The sequence below is a fragment of the Spinacia oleracea genome, chromosome 6 (assembly GCF_020520425.1).
Source record: "Spinacia oleracea cultivar Varoflay chromosome 6, BTI_SOV_V1, whole genome shotgun sequence".
In the NCBI taxonomy this organism is placed as follows: Eukaryota; Viridiplantae; Streptophyta; class Magnoliopsida; order Caryophyllales; family Amaranthaceae; genus Spinacia; species Spinacia oleracea.
The window spans coordinates 76636720-76653283 of NC_079492.1; the positions used below are offsets into that span (position 1 = coordinate 76636720).

The following is a 16564-nucleotide window of genomic DNA, read 5'->3' on the forward strand; positions in this document are numbered from 1 at the left end:
TATGAGAAGCTCTTTAAAGTTCCACCTGATCTGTCTCATCTCAGAGTTTTTGGTTGCCTAAGTTACACTACCACTCACAAAGTAAACAGATCAAAATTTGATCCAAGGGCAGATCCTTGTGTTTTCCTTGGGTATCCATCTGGCCAAAAGGCATACAAACTCCTCAATCTTACTACTCACAAAATCATCATCTCAAGAGATGTCAGATTCTTTAAGAAACATTTTCCATTTCATTATTCTTCATCACCAACAACTACCTACCCTAAGAAATTCTTCTTGCCACTTGTTACACCCTTTTCTACCATTCCCCATGATCTTACTTCTCCTTTGTCCATTTCTACACAAACAGATTCCCTTCAATCTCCACCTCTACAGGACACTTTTCTATCTGAATCACCTTCACCAGAATCATCTCAACCAGAATTATCTCAACCAGATTTAACACACCCTGAATCACCTCCAATACAATTATCTCACCCAGAAATCTCTTTTCTTTCCTCATCTCCTCCTGAACCTCCCAGAAGATCCACTAGAATCATTAAACCTCCATCTCACCTTCAGGATTTCATTTGTTCCAAGTCAACCAAGCATTGGTGCAATCTGGTTGCTTTTGATCATCTACCTGATCATCACAAAATTCTCATTGCAGCTCACATGGATTTTGTGGAACCTACTTCATATAAAGAAGCTGCTGGTGACTCTAAATGGATAGATGCTATGGAAAAGGAGATTAATGCTTTAAAAAAAAATCATACATGGGATTTTGTACTCCTGCCTAAAGGAAAGAAACCTATAGGGTGCAAATGGGTTTATAGAATCAAGAAGAATGCAGATGGTTCCATTGACAGATACAAAGCCAGACTAGTTGCAAAAGGCTTCACTCAAAAATATGGCATTGACTACACTGGAACCTTCTCTCCTGTGGTCAAAATGTCTACTGTCAGATGTTTAATCTCTCTTGCTGCCAGGAAAGGTTGGAATTTGTTTCAACTTGACATTAATAATGCTTTCCTCCATGGAACTTTGGATGAGGAGGTTTATATGAAGGTTCCTGAAGGTGTTCATGCTCCACCAGGCCATGTTTGCAAACTCACAAAATCCCTCTATGGCCTTAAACAGGCATCTAGACAATGGTTTGCTAGACTTGTTCAAGAACTTAAATCTCAGGGCTTTCATCAATCAAAGAATGATTATTCTTTGTTCATTAGACATACTGGCTCAGATGTTACTATCATGGCTGTCTATGTGGATGACATCATAATTACTGGCTCAAATGTTGCTCTTATCAATGATATTAAAGCTCATTTGCACAATACATTCAGCATCAAGGATTTGGCGTTTCTGAACTTCTTCCTGGGTATTGAAGTCAGCAAAACTACTGAAGGCTACATCCTTACCCAAAAGAAATACACCAAGGAACTTCTTCATGATTGTGAGCTTGACATTTCAAAGTCAGTTGTCACTCCATTTCCTATCAATCTCAAACTTACCTCTGAAGGCCCTCTCTTTGACAACCCTGAACTCTACAGGTGTTATGTGGGAAAACTCAACTTTCTCACACACACTAGGCCTGATATTGCTTTTGCAGTGCAATCTCTCAGTCAGTTTATGCACTCTCCTAGAATACCTCATGTTGAAGCTCTTACTCATACCCTTAGGTATGTTAATCACACAGCTGGCCAGGGCATTCTTCTTCAAGCTACTGATCAACTCACACTTCAAGCTTTTTCTGATTCAGATTGGGCTGCATGTCCTACAACTAGAAGGTCTGTTACTGGCTACATTCTTCTCCTTGGCAATTCCCCTATTAGTTGGAAATCCAAGAAGCAAACAACTATTTCTAAGAGCTCCTCTGAAGCAGAATATAGGGCTATGTCCCATGCAGCAGGAGAAGTTACTTAGATAATCAGATTACTTGAAGAACTTGGTGTCCATAATCTCAAACCAGTTGTGCTACACTGTGACAACCAATCTGCATTACACATTGCTCACAATCCAATTTTTCATGAACGTACCAAACACATAGAGGTTGATTGTCATTTTACAAGAGATAAAGTCCTTGAGGGTTTATTACAACTAAGCTATTTGCCTACACAGAATCAGCTAGCTGACATTCTCACCAAAATTCTTCCTAGTACTCAGCATAGACTCTTATCTTCCAAACTTGGCATGGTTAATGTTCCACCAGTCCCAAGTTTGAGGGGGGGGGGGGGTATTGGAGTATCATGCATTGCAGCATCAACATCGAGCAGTCATAGCTCTCAGCAAGATCAGCCACACACAATGCAAGATAGCAATGCCACATGGGAAGCCTTCTAACTAACTTATTCTAGAAGCATCTTAAGTGTAACAAACTCAATGATTCTGTTATGGAATCAGTTAGGCATTCATGATGTAATAACTAGCATTAGATGATGATGTGTACTTTAGGCACAATATGATTGGTCATCAGATTGTATGAAGCAATCTGATTGGTTAGCATACATCATAGCTCTTGTATATATACTAATCTAGCTGCTGTAATAATGATCAATCAATACAATAATTCTCTTCTCTCTATTTCTTCATTCTCTGAGTTCTCTACTCTATCTCTCTCTTTCTGAGTTCCTTAGAACTCTAACATGGTATCAGAGCAAGATCACTGATCCTGCTTCTCTTTGCTTCTAAATCTGGTTAACAGATTGAGTTCTTCAGTATTTCTTTTGATAGTAAATCAAGAGATTCCAACTTTCTCTTCGAAAATTCAGTAGAATTGTTTGAAGAATTCTCATCACAATGCCTGGAGATCAACAAACCGAACCTGCTACAAATCCAAATTCAGCCTATTACTTGAGCAACAATGATTTGAATGCTCCCAAATTGGTTAATATAGTGTTTGAAGGTAAATGTTTCAATGATTGGAAACGTTCGATGATAATAGCTTTATCAGCAAGAAACAAGCTGTGTTTTGTTGATGGTAGCTTAAATCAGCCAGCTGCAAACTCTCCTAATTTCAGAATATGGAATAGATGCAATGATTTGGTCATTTCCTAGATTTTAGCTTCTTTAGAACCTTCAATTGGCAGAAGTGTTTTATATCTCAGAACTGCAAGGGAGATATGGCTTGATCTAGAAGAAAGATTATGTCAATCTTCTGGTCCACAGTTATACACCATACAACAACAATTGAGTGATCTTAATCAGGAAGAAAATGAGGAGATCTCAAGTTTTTTCACTAAAATTAAGCTATTATGGGATCAGCTTGATGGATTAGATCCTATACCAGCCTGTGTATGCACTGGATGTAGTTGCACACTCACCTTGAAATTGCTGAAAATACAGCATAACCAGAGATTGATTCAGTTTTTAATGAAACTGAGTCAGAAGTTTGATCACTCTAAAAGTTCAATTCTCATGATGAATCCACTTCCTACCATTTCGAAAGCTTCTGGATTACTGCTCCAGGAGGAACAACAGAAAGGAGTTTACATTAACAAAACACAGCCTACTGAATTAGCAGCTTTTGCCACAAGGAGATTCAATGAAAACAATAAGCCATACAGAAATGTGTACACACCAGGAAACAACAATATTTCACATAACACAGCTGGTCAAGCTAGAAACTACAGCTACAACAGGAACAGTTTGTTCTGTGAGCACTGTAGAATGAAGAATCATACAATTGACAAATGCTGGAAATTGCATGGCTATCCTAAAGACTTCAAGAACAAAGGCAAAAGAATAGCAGCTGCAGCTCAATTGGAAGATTATGCAGACAAAGATAAACAAAGTGAAGAGGATTCAGGCATGATACATGCCACATTTACTGAAGAACAGTACAACCAGTTGATGAAATGCTTTAACATTCCCCAAGTTGCTAAACAAGTTGAGGCACATGGCTCTAGCTCACTTGGTTTGGCAACTAGCTCTCAATACAAAGGTACTTTCTGTCTTTTCTCTGATTTTAAAAGAAAGTGGATATTAGACAGTGGTGCTAGTGATCACATGTGTTCAGATATCACTATGTTTTCATCTATTGAAGCTATTCACCACAGAAATCATACTATTACAATACCAGATGGTAAAGAATTACAAGTTACTCATCAAGGACAGATTAATCTTGCTGACAACATTGTTCTACGGAATGTTTTACATGTTCCTGGATTCAAGTTTAACTTGATTTCTATCTCTAAGTTATGTTCTGATTCTGGATATTCTATTTCTTTCACCAATGATGAATGTTTCATTCAGGACCTTTCCAAGAACAAGCTTACTCTGCTTGGTAAGCTGGAAAAGGGATTATACACTTTCAGTGAAGATTTACTGGTTTCTGGCACTCCTCCAATTCCACAGACTGACTATGCCTTGTCTAGCCTAGATTCAGCTGCTGTAGAAGAATCTAAACTCTGGCATCTTAGACTAGGGCATTTACCTTTTGGTAGAATAAAGAACATCCCAAATATTGATGTTAAAGGTTGCTTAGCTGAATGTTTCTGTCAAATCTGTCCATTGGCAAAACAAACTAGGTTTTCATTTCCAATTAGTAGCATCAAAAGCACTCAACCCTTTGAGTTGCTACATATAGATGTATGGGGTCCATACTCTATTCCTGATCATTCAAAGTGTAATCAGTTTCTAACCATTGTTGATGACTTTACCAGGATGACCTGGACACATCTTTTGAGAAATAAAACTGAATCAGTTTCTATTATGGCTCAATTCTTTCTCTATGTTGAAAACCAGTTTGGTTTATCTGTCAAAAATGTTAGATCAGACAATGCTCCTGACTTGACTGAAGGTGATATGAAAGCTTTGTTTCTTAGCAAAGGAATTTTACACCAAAGAAGTTGCAGTTACACACCACAGCAAAATGGTGTGGTTGAAAGAAAGCACAAACATCTCCTTGAGACTGCTAGGGCACTTTCTTTTCAATCTAAACTACCAGCAAAATATTGGAGTGATTGCATTCTTACTGCCACCTATCTAATCAACAGAATGCCTCTCAAAAGCATACAATTTTCTACACCCTATGAGAAGCTCTTTAAAGTTCCACCTGATCTGTCTCATCTCAGAGTTTTTGGTTGCCTAAGTTACACTACCACTCACAAAGTAAACAGATCAAAATTTGATCCAAGGGCAGATCCTTGTGTTTTCCTTGGGTATCCATCTGGCCAAAAGGCATACAAACTCCTCAATCTTACTACTCACAAAATCATCATCTCAAGAGATGTCAGATTCTTTAAGAAACATTTTCCATTTCATTATTCTTCATCACCAACAACTACCTACCCTAAGAAATTCTTCTTGCCACTTGTTACTCCCTTTTCTACCATTCCCCATGATCTTACTTCTCCTTTGTCCATTTCTACACAAACAGATTCCCTTCAATCTCCACCTCTACAGGACACTTTTCTATCTGAATCACCTTCACCAGAATCATCTCAACCAGAATTATCTCAACCAGATTTAACACACCCTGAATCACCTCCAATACAATTATCTCACCCAGAAATCTCTTTTCTTTCCTCATCTCCTCCTGAACCTCCCAGAAGATCCACTAGAATCATTAAACCTCCATCTCACCTTCAGGATTTCATTTGTTCCAAGTCAACCAAGCATTGGTGCAATCTGGTTGCTTTTGATCATCTACCTGATCATCACAAAATTCTCATTGCAGCTCACATGGATTTTGTGGAACCTACTTCATATAAAGAAGCTGCTGGTGACTCTAAATGGATAGATGCTATGGAAAAGGAGATTAATGCTTTAAACAAAAATCATACATGGGATTTTGTACTCCTGCCTAAAGGAAAGAAACCTATAGGGTGCAAATGGGTTTATAGAATCAAGAAGAATGCAGATGGTTCCATTGACAGATACAAAGCCAGACTAGTTGCAAAAGGCTTCACTAAAAAATATGGCATTGACTACACTGGAACCTTCTCTCCTGTGGTCAAAATGTCTACTGTCAGATGTTTAATCTCTCTTGCTGCCAGCAAAGGTTGGAATTTGTTTCAACTTGACATTAATAATGCTTTCCTCCATGGAACTTTGGATGAGGAGGTTTATATGAAGGTTCCTGAAGGTGTTCATGCTCCACCAGGCCATGTTTGCAAACTCACAAAATCCCTCTATGGCCTTAAACAGGCATCTAGACAATGGTTTGCTAGACTTGTTCAAGAACTTAAATCTCAGGGCTTTCATCAATCAAAGAATGATTATTCTTTGTTCATTAGACATACTGGCTCAGATGTTACTATCATGGCTGTCTATGTGGATGACATCATAATTACTGGCTCAAATGTTGCTCTTATCAATGATATTAAAGCTCATTTGCACAATACATTCAGCATCAAGGATTTGGCGTTTCTGAACTTCTTCCTGGGTATTGAAGTCAGCAAAACTACTGAAGGCTACATCCTTACCCAAAAGAAATACACCAAGGAACTTCTTCATGATTGTGAGCTTGACATTTCAAAGTCAGTTGTCACTCCATTTCCTATCAATCTCAAACTTACCTCTGAAGGCCCTCTCTTTGACAACCCTGAACTCTACAGGTGTTATGTGGGAAAACTCAACTTTCTCACACACACTAGGCCTGATATTGCTTTTGCAGTGCAATCTCTCAGTCAGTTTATGCACTCTCCTAGAATACCTCATATTGAAGCTCTTACTCATACCCTTAGGTATGTTAATCACACAGCTGGCCAGGGCATTCTTCTTCAAGCTACTGATCAACTCACACTTCAAGCTTTTTCTGATTCAGATTGGGCTGCATGTCCTACAACTAGAAGGTCTGTTACTGGCTACATTCTTCTCCTTGGCAATTCCCCTATTAGTTGGAAATCCAAGAAGCAAACAACTATTTCTAAGAGCTCCTCTGAAGCAGAATATAGGGCTATGTCCCATGCAGCAGGAGAAGTTACTTAGATAATCAGATTACTTGAAGAACTTGGTGTCCATAATCTCAAACCAGTTGTGCTACACTGTGACAACCAATCTGCATTACACATTGCTCACAATCCAATTTTTCATGAACGTACCAAACACATAGAGGTTGATTGTCATTTTACAAGAGATAAAGTCCTTGAGGGTTTATTACAACTAAGCTATTTGCCTACACAGAATCAGCTAGCTGACATTCTCACCAAAATTCTTCCTAGTACTCAGCATAGACTCTTATCTCCCAAACCTGGCATGGTTAATGTTCCACCAGTCCCAAGTTTGAGGGGGGGGGGGGTATTGGAGTATCATGCATTGCAGCATCAACATCGAGCAGTCATAGCTCTCAGCAAGATCAGCCACACACAATGCAAGATAGCAATGCCACATGGGAAGCCTTCTAACTAACTTATTCTAGAAGCATCTTAAGTGTAACAAACTCAATGATTCTGTTATGGAATCAGTTAGGCATTCATGATGTAATAACTAGCATTAGATGATGATGTGTACTTTAGGCACAATATGATTGGTCATCAGATTGTATGAAGCAATCTGATTGGTTAGCATACATCATAGCTCTTGTATATATACTAATCTAGCTGCTGTAATAATGATCAATCAATACAATAATTCTCTTCTCTCTATTTCTTCATTCTCTGAGTTCTCTACTCTATCTCTCTCTTTCTGAGTTCCTTAGAACTCTAACAATATGGCTGTTACAACAGCTTAGCTCCTCTGCTTGCTGCTCTTAACAAATACAGCAGCCCTGCTTAATTGTTTTAACCAAAAGTTGAAGCTTCTTAATTGTTTTAACTAAAAAAAAAAATACAGTTATCAGGTTAAGTTTTAGCAAAAGTTTACCAATTGCAAGCTTGTGTTTCTTGTACTACGTTTAGGAATTGCAAATTTGTCAAAATTTACCTTATAAAATCGTTGAATTGATACTTGTGCTATAGTCCATCTGCAATAAAATTACAATATATTTCATCCCAAATTAATTTGATGCAACAAAATTCTGATCATACTATGTACTTGTTTAACTAACACTTGAATACGGCTCAATTCGAATTAATAATTGTTTGAAGTTGGAATGATAGTCTAATTTTATGCGAGAAAGGTTTTGAAGTTTTCCTTTTGTTGTTCTTTCTTACGATGTAATGTAGTACGTCTTGAGGTTTTATTAAGCAATCGATCGATCATCCTCCATGTTTCTTGCGCAAACATGAAGGATGATCGCTTCAATTCCTTTCCACCCTAAAAAATTCAGGAAATGATTTCGTGGCTCGTTTAATATGAACAAGTATTATTTTTTCCCAACATTTTTTTGGCAATTAATAATTGATTGTATTATAACCAACGGACCTCGGGAAAACCCAAGGGAAAACAACGTGTTACAAGCCACCAAAACAACAACAGCTACAACACCTCAGAGCTACAATAGCAGCTACAACTAGGGATGACAACGGGTAGGATCTGGACCTGATCCTCTAGGATCCAGATCCAGATCCGTTTTTTAGGCAAGGATCCAGATCGTACCCGGATCCGCTGGGTAATGAAATCGAGGATCCAGATCCAGATCCGACGGATCCTAAACTATTTTTCTTTAAACGACCCTAATTTTCGAGCAAATTAAAAAACCAAGCTGATTAAACAAGCAAAATAAATTTCGAGCAAATAAAAAACCAAGCTGATTAAACAACCCAAATAAAATAAATTTCGAGCCAAAAAACAATCGAATTAAACAAGAAAAAAACCAAATTCATCAAAGCAACACAAACTGTTTCCGACTACTGTTCGAAACAAACAAGAAAAATAAAGAACAAATTCATCAAAATAATCCGAGCAAATAAGGAACAAATCGAGCCAACAACAAGCAAAATAAATCAAACAAACAAGAAAAATAAATCGAACAAACATGCAACTAAAAATTTCTGACTAAATCGAAAGATAAACGAAAGAGTTGAGAGCAACCTGATTTCCGGCGCCGGCGGTTCTTGCTCGCGGGTTGACTGCTGTTGTTGTTCGCTGGTTCGTGGCTCGCTGGTTCCGGCTGCCGAGTTTCGGCTGGTGTTGTTCGGTTCTGGCGACCGAGTTCCGGCAATTTTAAAGATCAAAGCAGCAGCGACCATTTTCTTTTTGAACTGAAAATCTCTAGGCTCTAGCTGTGGTAATTAGATTTAGAATCTATTGCTATTATTTTACGATTAACTAGTTGTGGTGATTAGATTTAGAATCCATTGCTATTATTTTACGATTAACTAGTTGTGGTAATTAGATTTAGAATCCATTGCTATTATTCTATGGAGTAGAACTGATGTTACAGCCTACTAGATAACTTAATGAAACTACAGTAGGATTACAGTCTTAGAAATGCAGTCCATTACTATTTTCGGAAATGTGAACTTTTTCTAGGCATCCTAACATTAGTATATACGACTCTCAATTCTGGACAGAGGGAGTAATTGCTAAGTTAACACACATATGATCATAATGCTAGAGTTCACAGCTGAGAAACAAAGTATTTAACTATGTACGGCCCTTTTTGTTGTCTGAATATCTTGTGACAGAATGCCCCTTGTCTACAAAATAGTTCTTGGAAACAGAAGTTTCATATTGCTCAATAAAGTATGTCTGCGGTCTGTTGTGCAGTGTTGCTGTTGTGTAGCCTCGGCTGCAGTTTCTGCTGTCAGTCTGAGCCTCTGTGCAGCTGCTGCTTTGTGCTTTTTATGCTATGCTCTGCTGGTGCTTTGGCTTAATTTCCTGGTACAAATGCTTTACCTGTGGTACTGGTGCTGTGTTTTGTTGCTGACTGCATCGGTTTCTCTGTTGCATGTTGTGATGCATCAGGACCATAAATACATAGAACCGTTACTGGTGCATTTTTTTTTTTTGACTTTGTTATTGTCTGGATTAATAGGAAGGGTCAATTTTTTTTAACAGTTAGCATTACTACTAACAGAAGAAATTCTCCATGAACATCAATAGAAACATTAATATTTTTAATATTTAAAACCCACCCATCAATTTTACACGTAAATACTCCCCAAGAAAATTTTTGAGTACTGACAACTATTAGCAAGAGAGCATTTATGATAAATAAAATAATCCAGGAAATTGCTAAATTTGATTCATTTAATACAAACAAAACCTGGAAGAAAAAGAACAAAATCGAAAATGTTGAGATCATTGAGTTAAAGAATAACAATTTGGGGTGCTTTAATAGTTCATCTCTATCTCTCAAATCCTCCTCCACTACCTTCATTTATGATAACTCTCCCCCTTGACCCTCTTATGCATGATAAACATGAAAGAGTGAACGGGAACTAATCGAAAGGAGATAAAGATCAAATAATGAATGGATGAGAAAGTGATGCTTATTGCGATAGAATCTGAATATATAAGTTACTCAGGTGATTCAAATTACTAAAGTAAATAATTCTAGGTTATTATACTGTCCTATTATATCTTTTTTGTAAGATTACTAAGGCCTCTTACATAATCACAGTGCATACCGGACTTCATTTTGGACCAATCCAACTTCTCTCATGCCAATGGAATTCTTCTGTCACTGCTGTTGACAAAGGAACTGAAAGAAACAGGACATTATCATAACTGGTGCTAACACGTTGTCTAAGGATGAGGTACGTTTTTGTTGTCGGAAAATGAACTGAACTAGAAAGAACTGGGTAAGGAACACGATTTGTGGCCTGGAATAAAATTCAACCCAAAGCTGGCTAGAAACTGGTTTAAAAAGAATCTGATTAGAAACAAAATTAAACGATCAGAAGCATACACATAATTTGATTTGCACCGACTTCCTCTTGGTAAGCAGCACAGTTGTTTAGATTGATACTCATGCGGATGAAATGAATGTAACAGGTGGAAAACATGGTTCAAGAGGTTTGCAAAGGGGGATAAAGAGAAGAGACAAGCAATTGACATCAAGAACCAAGCTAATTCTGTAGTATACCAAATTGAGAAACAGCTGAAGGAGTTAGGAGGAAATCCCAGCTGCAGTGAAGGAGAAAGTTGAAGCCAAGCCAAAAGACCTTAAGGATGCTATGGATGGAGAAAGTTGAAGACAAGCCAAAAGACCTCAAGGATGCTATGGAAGGTGGCATTACTCACAAGATTAAGGATGCCATAGCTGCAGTAAACCAGTAAGTAATGCAGATAAGGCAAATATTTGAAAGAAAAGAAACATTAAGTATTTCTGTAAAAATCTTGCTAAGAAAACGAGCACTTTTAAGTATCAAGTATTAATTTGTGCATGTATTCATTTTCAACGTACCAATTAAAATTACTACGTACTTTAAATCCGGAAAGGGTGAAATTTTACCAAGAAGGTCTATAATCTGTTGAACATCATAGGTAGGATCTGAATACAAGAAGTAAGAAAATAATCTGAAGTTTACTCTTTCCCTCACCCACCTAATCCCATCGAAAACAAAAAAATTGTTATAGCACTAATACATGAAGCAGCAACTAGAAAATCCAGTGAATTTTTGATCGAGATGCATTGGTATTTTCCTATCCCTCACCCTTTTCCCTACAATTGATCTAACAATGAGCGGTGTTCAGTTGACAAATTCATTCATACAAGGTCCATGACTCACTCTAGGGTGTGACACGGTGATAGTATGGAACATTGAAATTTGTATGTGAGGATCCCCTGCATCATCATCCCTAAGGTCTCAACCTGAAATATCATTATTCTCATATCTCAACCCATGACATAAAGTGCAACATAAGACATAATCATAGTAGTAAATTTTAGCATGTGAGAAACTTGATCCCAGATTACCAGCTGTAGTTCATTAAATGCCTTGCAATGTTTATCATGTATGAAGACGAGCCAATAGTACCAGTTTACCACCCACTAATAGTTGAATGGTGTACACTAAGTTTATACCTAACTCAATCATTACAACATTTTCAGTTTCTGATACATTTTCAGTTTCCAAACTAAGCAGCAAGAAAGGTTGATATTATGTTATGGAAGATATTGTACAACACAAATGCATGAATCATGATTAGCTAATGCTAGTTCTACGAGACCTTTGTGGTTAAAGAGACACCACCTCAAATGGACCAAGTTACATAAGATGAGAATTTAATAGGTATTATCAAACAAAAGTCATTAGTATAACTCAAATTCTATTCTAACAGTAATACAAAGTACCAAGTAACAATGCGTATTAAGCATAGCCTCACGGGTTTTATTATGTTATCACAGATATGACATACATGATACTGTGATAGATGATACATGCCACCATTAGTATTGAACCGCATTTTTGAAACTACTAACTTGCTAACTACTCATGGAGTGGATCGGATCGGATAGATTACCTCTTCGCTCTTCTTCTTAAAGTGGCTCATGATCCCCACTGTATAATACAGGTAATCTGTTCTTTGTTAATGCTAATTGCTAAAGCTTTCTCATGCAAACAAGCCAACCATAAATATTAAAATATAAAACAAAAGACTAAATAGAATTCCCTCCAGATATGACATATCTCAACAAAAATATACAGTACGATTATATGTTATACATGTTGAGCACTAACACTCAAAACACGTAGACGTATTTTTTTCCCTTGCCAAATACGGACTAGTTTCAAAGATTATCAGAATCACATACATAATAAGAGTTTTTCAGCTGATGCAACTAATTAACAACTCACATGACTATGCGTATTTCAGATCAACAAAAATACCATACAGAAACTGTCTTTGTCTTCTTCTCTGTCACCAATACTTCTCGGATGAGACATTAAAGATTCTGCACCAAACGATATTGAACCAAGTCACAAAAATTATCAAACAAAAGGTTTAACAAAGAGAAACTAAAGGTATTCATTTAGACCTTCAAGTCACTTCCAGAGTAACCATCCGCCATATTTGCAAGTGCAGCCAGATTAACATCAGGTGCCGGCTCTTTAGCCAAAATTACACACAGAATCTTTTGCCGGTTTGTTGTATCTGGTAAGCCGATCATCAATCTGCCACAAGTAAATAATCCAGGAACATCAATTAATGAACCATTAAAAATTACTGAATGAAAAAATAATCAGAACCTCCTGATAACAGCTTCATCCAGGTCAAAGGCCTGTTTGTCGCTGCGAGCACTAACACGCGTTCTCTATCCATAGTACGCAAACCATCCCGGTTCACCATAAACTCATTCTTTCATCTCTCATAGCTTAGTGTTCACCTCTGGCCTCTGAAGAGGTAACATTACTAATTCCTTTAATGTATCTTTAACATTTTCCAAAGGAATACAATGTTTCACTGAGAGAGGTTTAAAAGGAAGAAAAGTAGGAAACAGTTTATAAAAACCTTTCGCTAGAGATAACGAGTTTTGAACATCAACAGAAGTATAATGCCTGAATTGACAAGTAAACACCCAACTATAACTACAAGTCTACAAAGACAGAAGAGAGTGCAAGAGACATTAAACCAAACAATTTGATTCACTAATTGTATTCCCAATCCTGTTTCCAGAAAGAATTGAATTACAAATGTACACACACAAAAAAAAAATGAAGTATAAAGATAACCAGATGCTTTGCTTGCACTTCCAAGTTGTTTATTCCCACATGTATTCGCTTCCTATATAGAAAATGGTGACACCAGACTCTTTATGCGAGTAAGAGCTTTCCATTTGTTCTCGATATTCACCTTGAACACTTGGAGTGGACTTGATTCAAAATCCATAATCATTACATTTTGATCCTCAGTCATAACCAGAACTTTGCTTGAACAAGGGAATCAAAATAATTCTTGAATATAATGCCCGGGGTCCAATTGAAATACTTTGATCCAACACTCAGAAACCCCATAGTGTTTGAGCATCCACATATCTAATACTTCATCATTTGGATTTCCTGCTTAATTAATCCTATCACTAACTTTCCCCATGCGCATAAATTTCCATTCAAAGAGCAAAGTTTAAAGGTTGAATAGTATTTGAACACAGAAGCAACTCCAAAACCTCCATATGGTAATTGGATAATCCTGAACTCTGTTGAAATATTAATCTAGAAAAATCTAGATAATATGTTTGTAAAAATCGAGTAGGAAAATTTCTAGAATTATCCTAAGAAAAATCTAGTAAAAAAAAATCTAGATATATGACAAGTGTAGAAAAATCTGATAGAAATTTGAGGACGCACGCGGAAGTTTTGATGGACCCGAATAATATATCAAAATTGTATTTTCATCATTGATTATATGGATAAAAATTGATGTACAACAATATTTGCGAGAGCTCATGTCTCTCACTTATCTCTTTGGTAGAACCCTTCTTTCTACCCCTCACTCATGGTTTTTGTGGGAGCTCTCTTGATTGGCTCACCCCAAACTTATGCACATACAACCTATTTATAGTTGTTGTATTATGGTTTCTAGATTTTTCTACTCCCTTCATCATCTAGATTTTTCTTAGGATAATTCTAGACATTTTAGTTACTAGATTTTTCTAGTCTAGCTCCTAGATATTTCCTAAGATTATTCTAGATTATTATATTTCTAGATTTTTCTACATAATACATTTAACTATTTTTACAAGTGTATTATCTAGATTCTTCTAGATTAATATTTTAACAAAATCTAGAAACTACGATACACTCACTATAAATATGTTATTTGCATAAGTTTAGGATGAGTCAATCAAGAGAGCTCCTATAAAATATGAGGGATAGAAACATGGTTCTACCAAAGAGATAAGTGAGAGACATGAGCTATCGCAAATATTATTGTACAATTCTTATATATTAATGTAATCAATGATAAAATACAATTTTATTATATTATTAGGGTCCAGCAAAACTTCCGCGTACGTCCTTAAATTTCTATCAAAATCAGCTATAAATTTGTGATCCCCTATAATAATGTTCCAATGTAGATGTTCATTCACAAGGACAATATGAGAGTCCCAACCCTTTTCTTGGAAATTAATTGGCATTTTGCCTGAATTTGAGAACTCTCCATTTTGTGGCCCCAAATGAATATTCATAAAACACTATATTGGGATACCTCGGGTTTAAAGGTAACACTTGAAGGAAATAATGTCCTTGGTCCAAGTATGCATTCAATGCTAAGTCTAATAAATGCGGTTCAGTATTAATTAATTATGCAAGTTAAAAATTCAGTGAGATCAAGTGAACTGTATGCCTAGCTAGAGGCCGCTTCAGTTCAAGTGGAATTAATAATATTAATCCACAGCTTACTCTTGACTGAACCCGTAGGGTCACACAAATAGTACGTGAACGGATAAAGTATTTAAGTGAATTAAATACTCCATTTATGGATATTCGGAATCGACAGATCCAAAAAGTTCTATGGAGTGGCAAGTGGTGGAGTTTATAATTTGTACTATTGTACTACATAATAGTTGTAAATGTAAGATTAACATAAATATAACAAGGGAGTGTTTGTGTTAACGATTTTCATATGAATTTGAAGGGAAAAATGGTTAAGGTGGTGGTGCTCTGGACAACAAACAGGGAGAGGTACAACAATATGGTTATGTGGTTGAATTACACCACAAGAACCTGATAGCATTATAGACTTATAGGATTAGTACAATTTTTTTCCTAGATGTATCAACAAAGTGATGGGGAATGATCCTTGTTTTCTTTGATTGATTTTTGTCTTTTATGCTCTTGTTGACTGCTCAGAACACCAATTGCTTCTCCGAGATGATAATGCTAATAGTCGTCTTACGCTGTTGGCTATGAAATTGGTTCAGTTGGAAGATACACCAAGATAAGCAGTCACGAATGAAGAAAAAAGGAACGACTGAAAACTGTCAGGATATATGGTAAGTCCTCTTCTTTATTTTATTTTTTACACTTTCTCCAGGGCAAGAAGTTGTGGGTCAGAGAAGGGGCATTATCATAGCAAGAGTTTCTTGTGATTCTCTTGAAGTTATTGTGGAAATTATGAGTTGTTTTCTCATGCTGTATTGCAGTTTTTGAAAGGAGTTGTGATCCTCTTAACAGTCTAATATGCTATGTGAAAACTCAGGAAGGGAATACTCTACGAGAGATATTATAACGAATATTTTGAATTTATACAGCCTTCCCTTTTTTGTTGCCACAATAACTAATTTGTTCTCATTTTCTGGTGTGGTGGTTGTTTTCTTGCCTGTTCCAAATATAGACTTTCCGTTGGTCAACAATCTACTCTTTTGAGTAACTTTCTCTTACAGGTTTCTATTTTCGATTTAAAATGTGGAACGTCGTAATACAAATAGAAGTAAAGCTGTTGCTTTCCTGGGTATGCTTAAGTTTCTGATTCTCTTTTTGGATTGTTTGTAGGTAGTGATCTGGCTGCTAATGTTACCCTCTTATCTAGCCAACCAGTGAAGAATTTATCAACCTTGGAGAGCCTGCTGAAAAAGCCACATGTAGACTATAAAACTCTGGATAGGCACGGCTTTGGAAATCAATGCTTATTCAAAGTAGAGAAACAAATATTTACAAAACAAATGTTATACATGTATTTATAGAAATCAGTAAGAAATATATTTCCTCCTTTAAATACAAGGTTGTATTAATTAACCATAATTGAGATAATTCAATAAAAATAATTACACGATTGATTTTTTTTTCTACCTTGGGAGACGGCGCGCGTT

General features: G+C 36.6%; 2 long non-coding RNA genes across 2 annotated transcripts; one reads left to right on the forward strand and one right to left on the reverse strand.

Annotated features, from left to right (window-relative positions):
* Window positions 1-8947: 8947 nt before the first annotated feature.
* LOC110799522 (uncharacterized) lies at window positions 8948-11196 on the forward strand. Its single transcript, XR_002536399.2, has 3 exons — window positions 8948-9088; window positions 10427-10562; window positions 10801-11196. It is a non-coding gene; the product is annotated as an uncharacterized lncRNA (long non-coding RNA).
* A 712-nt stretch (window positions 11197-11908) lies between these two features.
* LOC110799530 (uncharacterized) lies at window positions 11909-14371 on the reverse strand. Its single transcript, XR_002536401.2, has 3 exons — window positions 13606-14371; window positions 12791-12926; window positions 11909-12706 (listed from the first exon to the last, which is right to left on the reverse strand). It is a non-coding gene; the product is annotated as an uncharacterized lncRNA (long non-coding RNA).
* Window positions 14372-16564: the final 2193 nt, after the last annotated feature.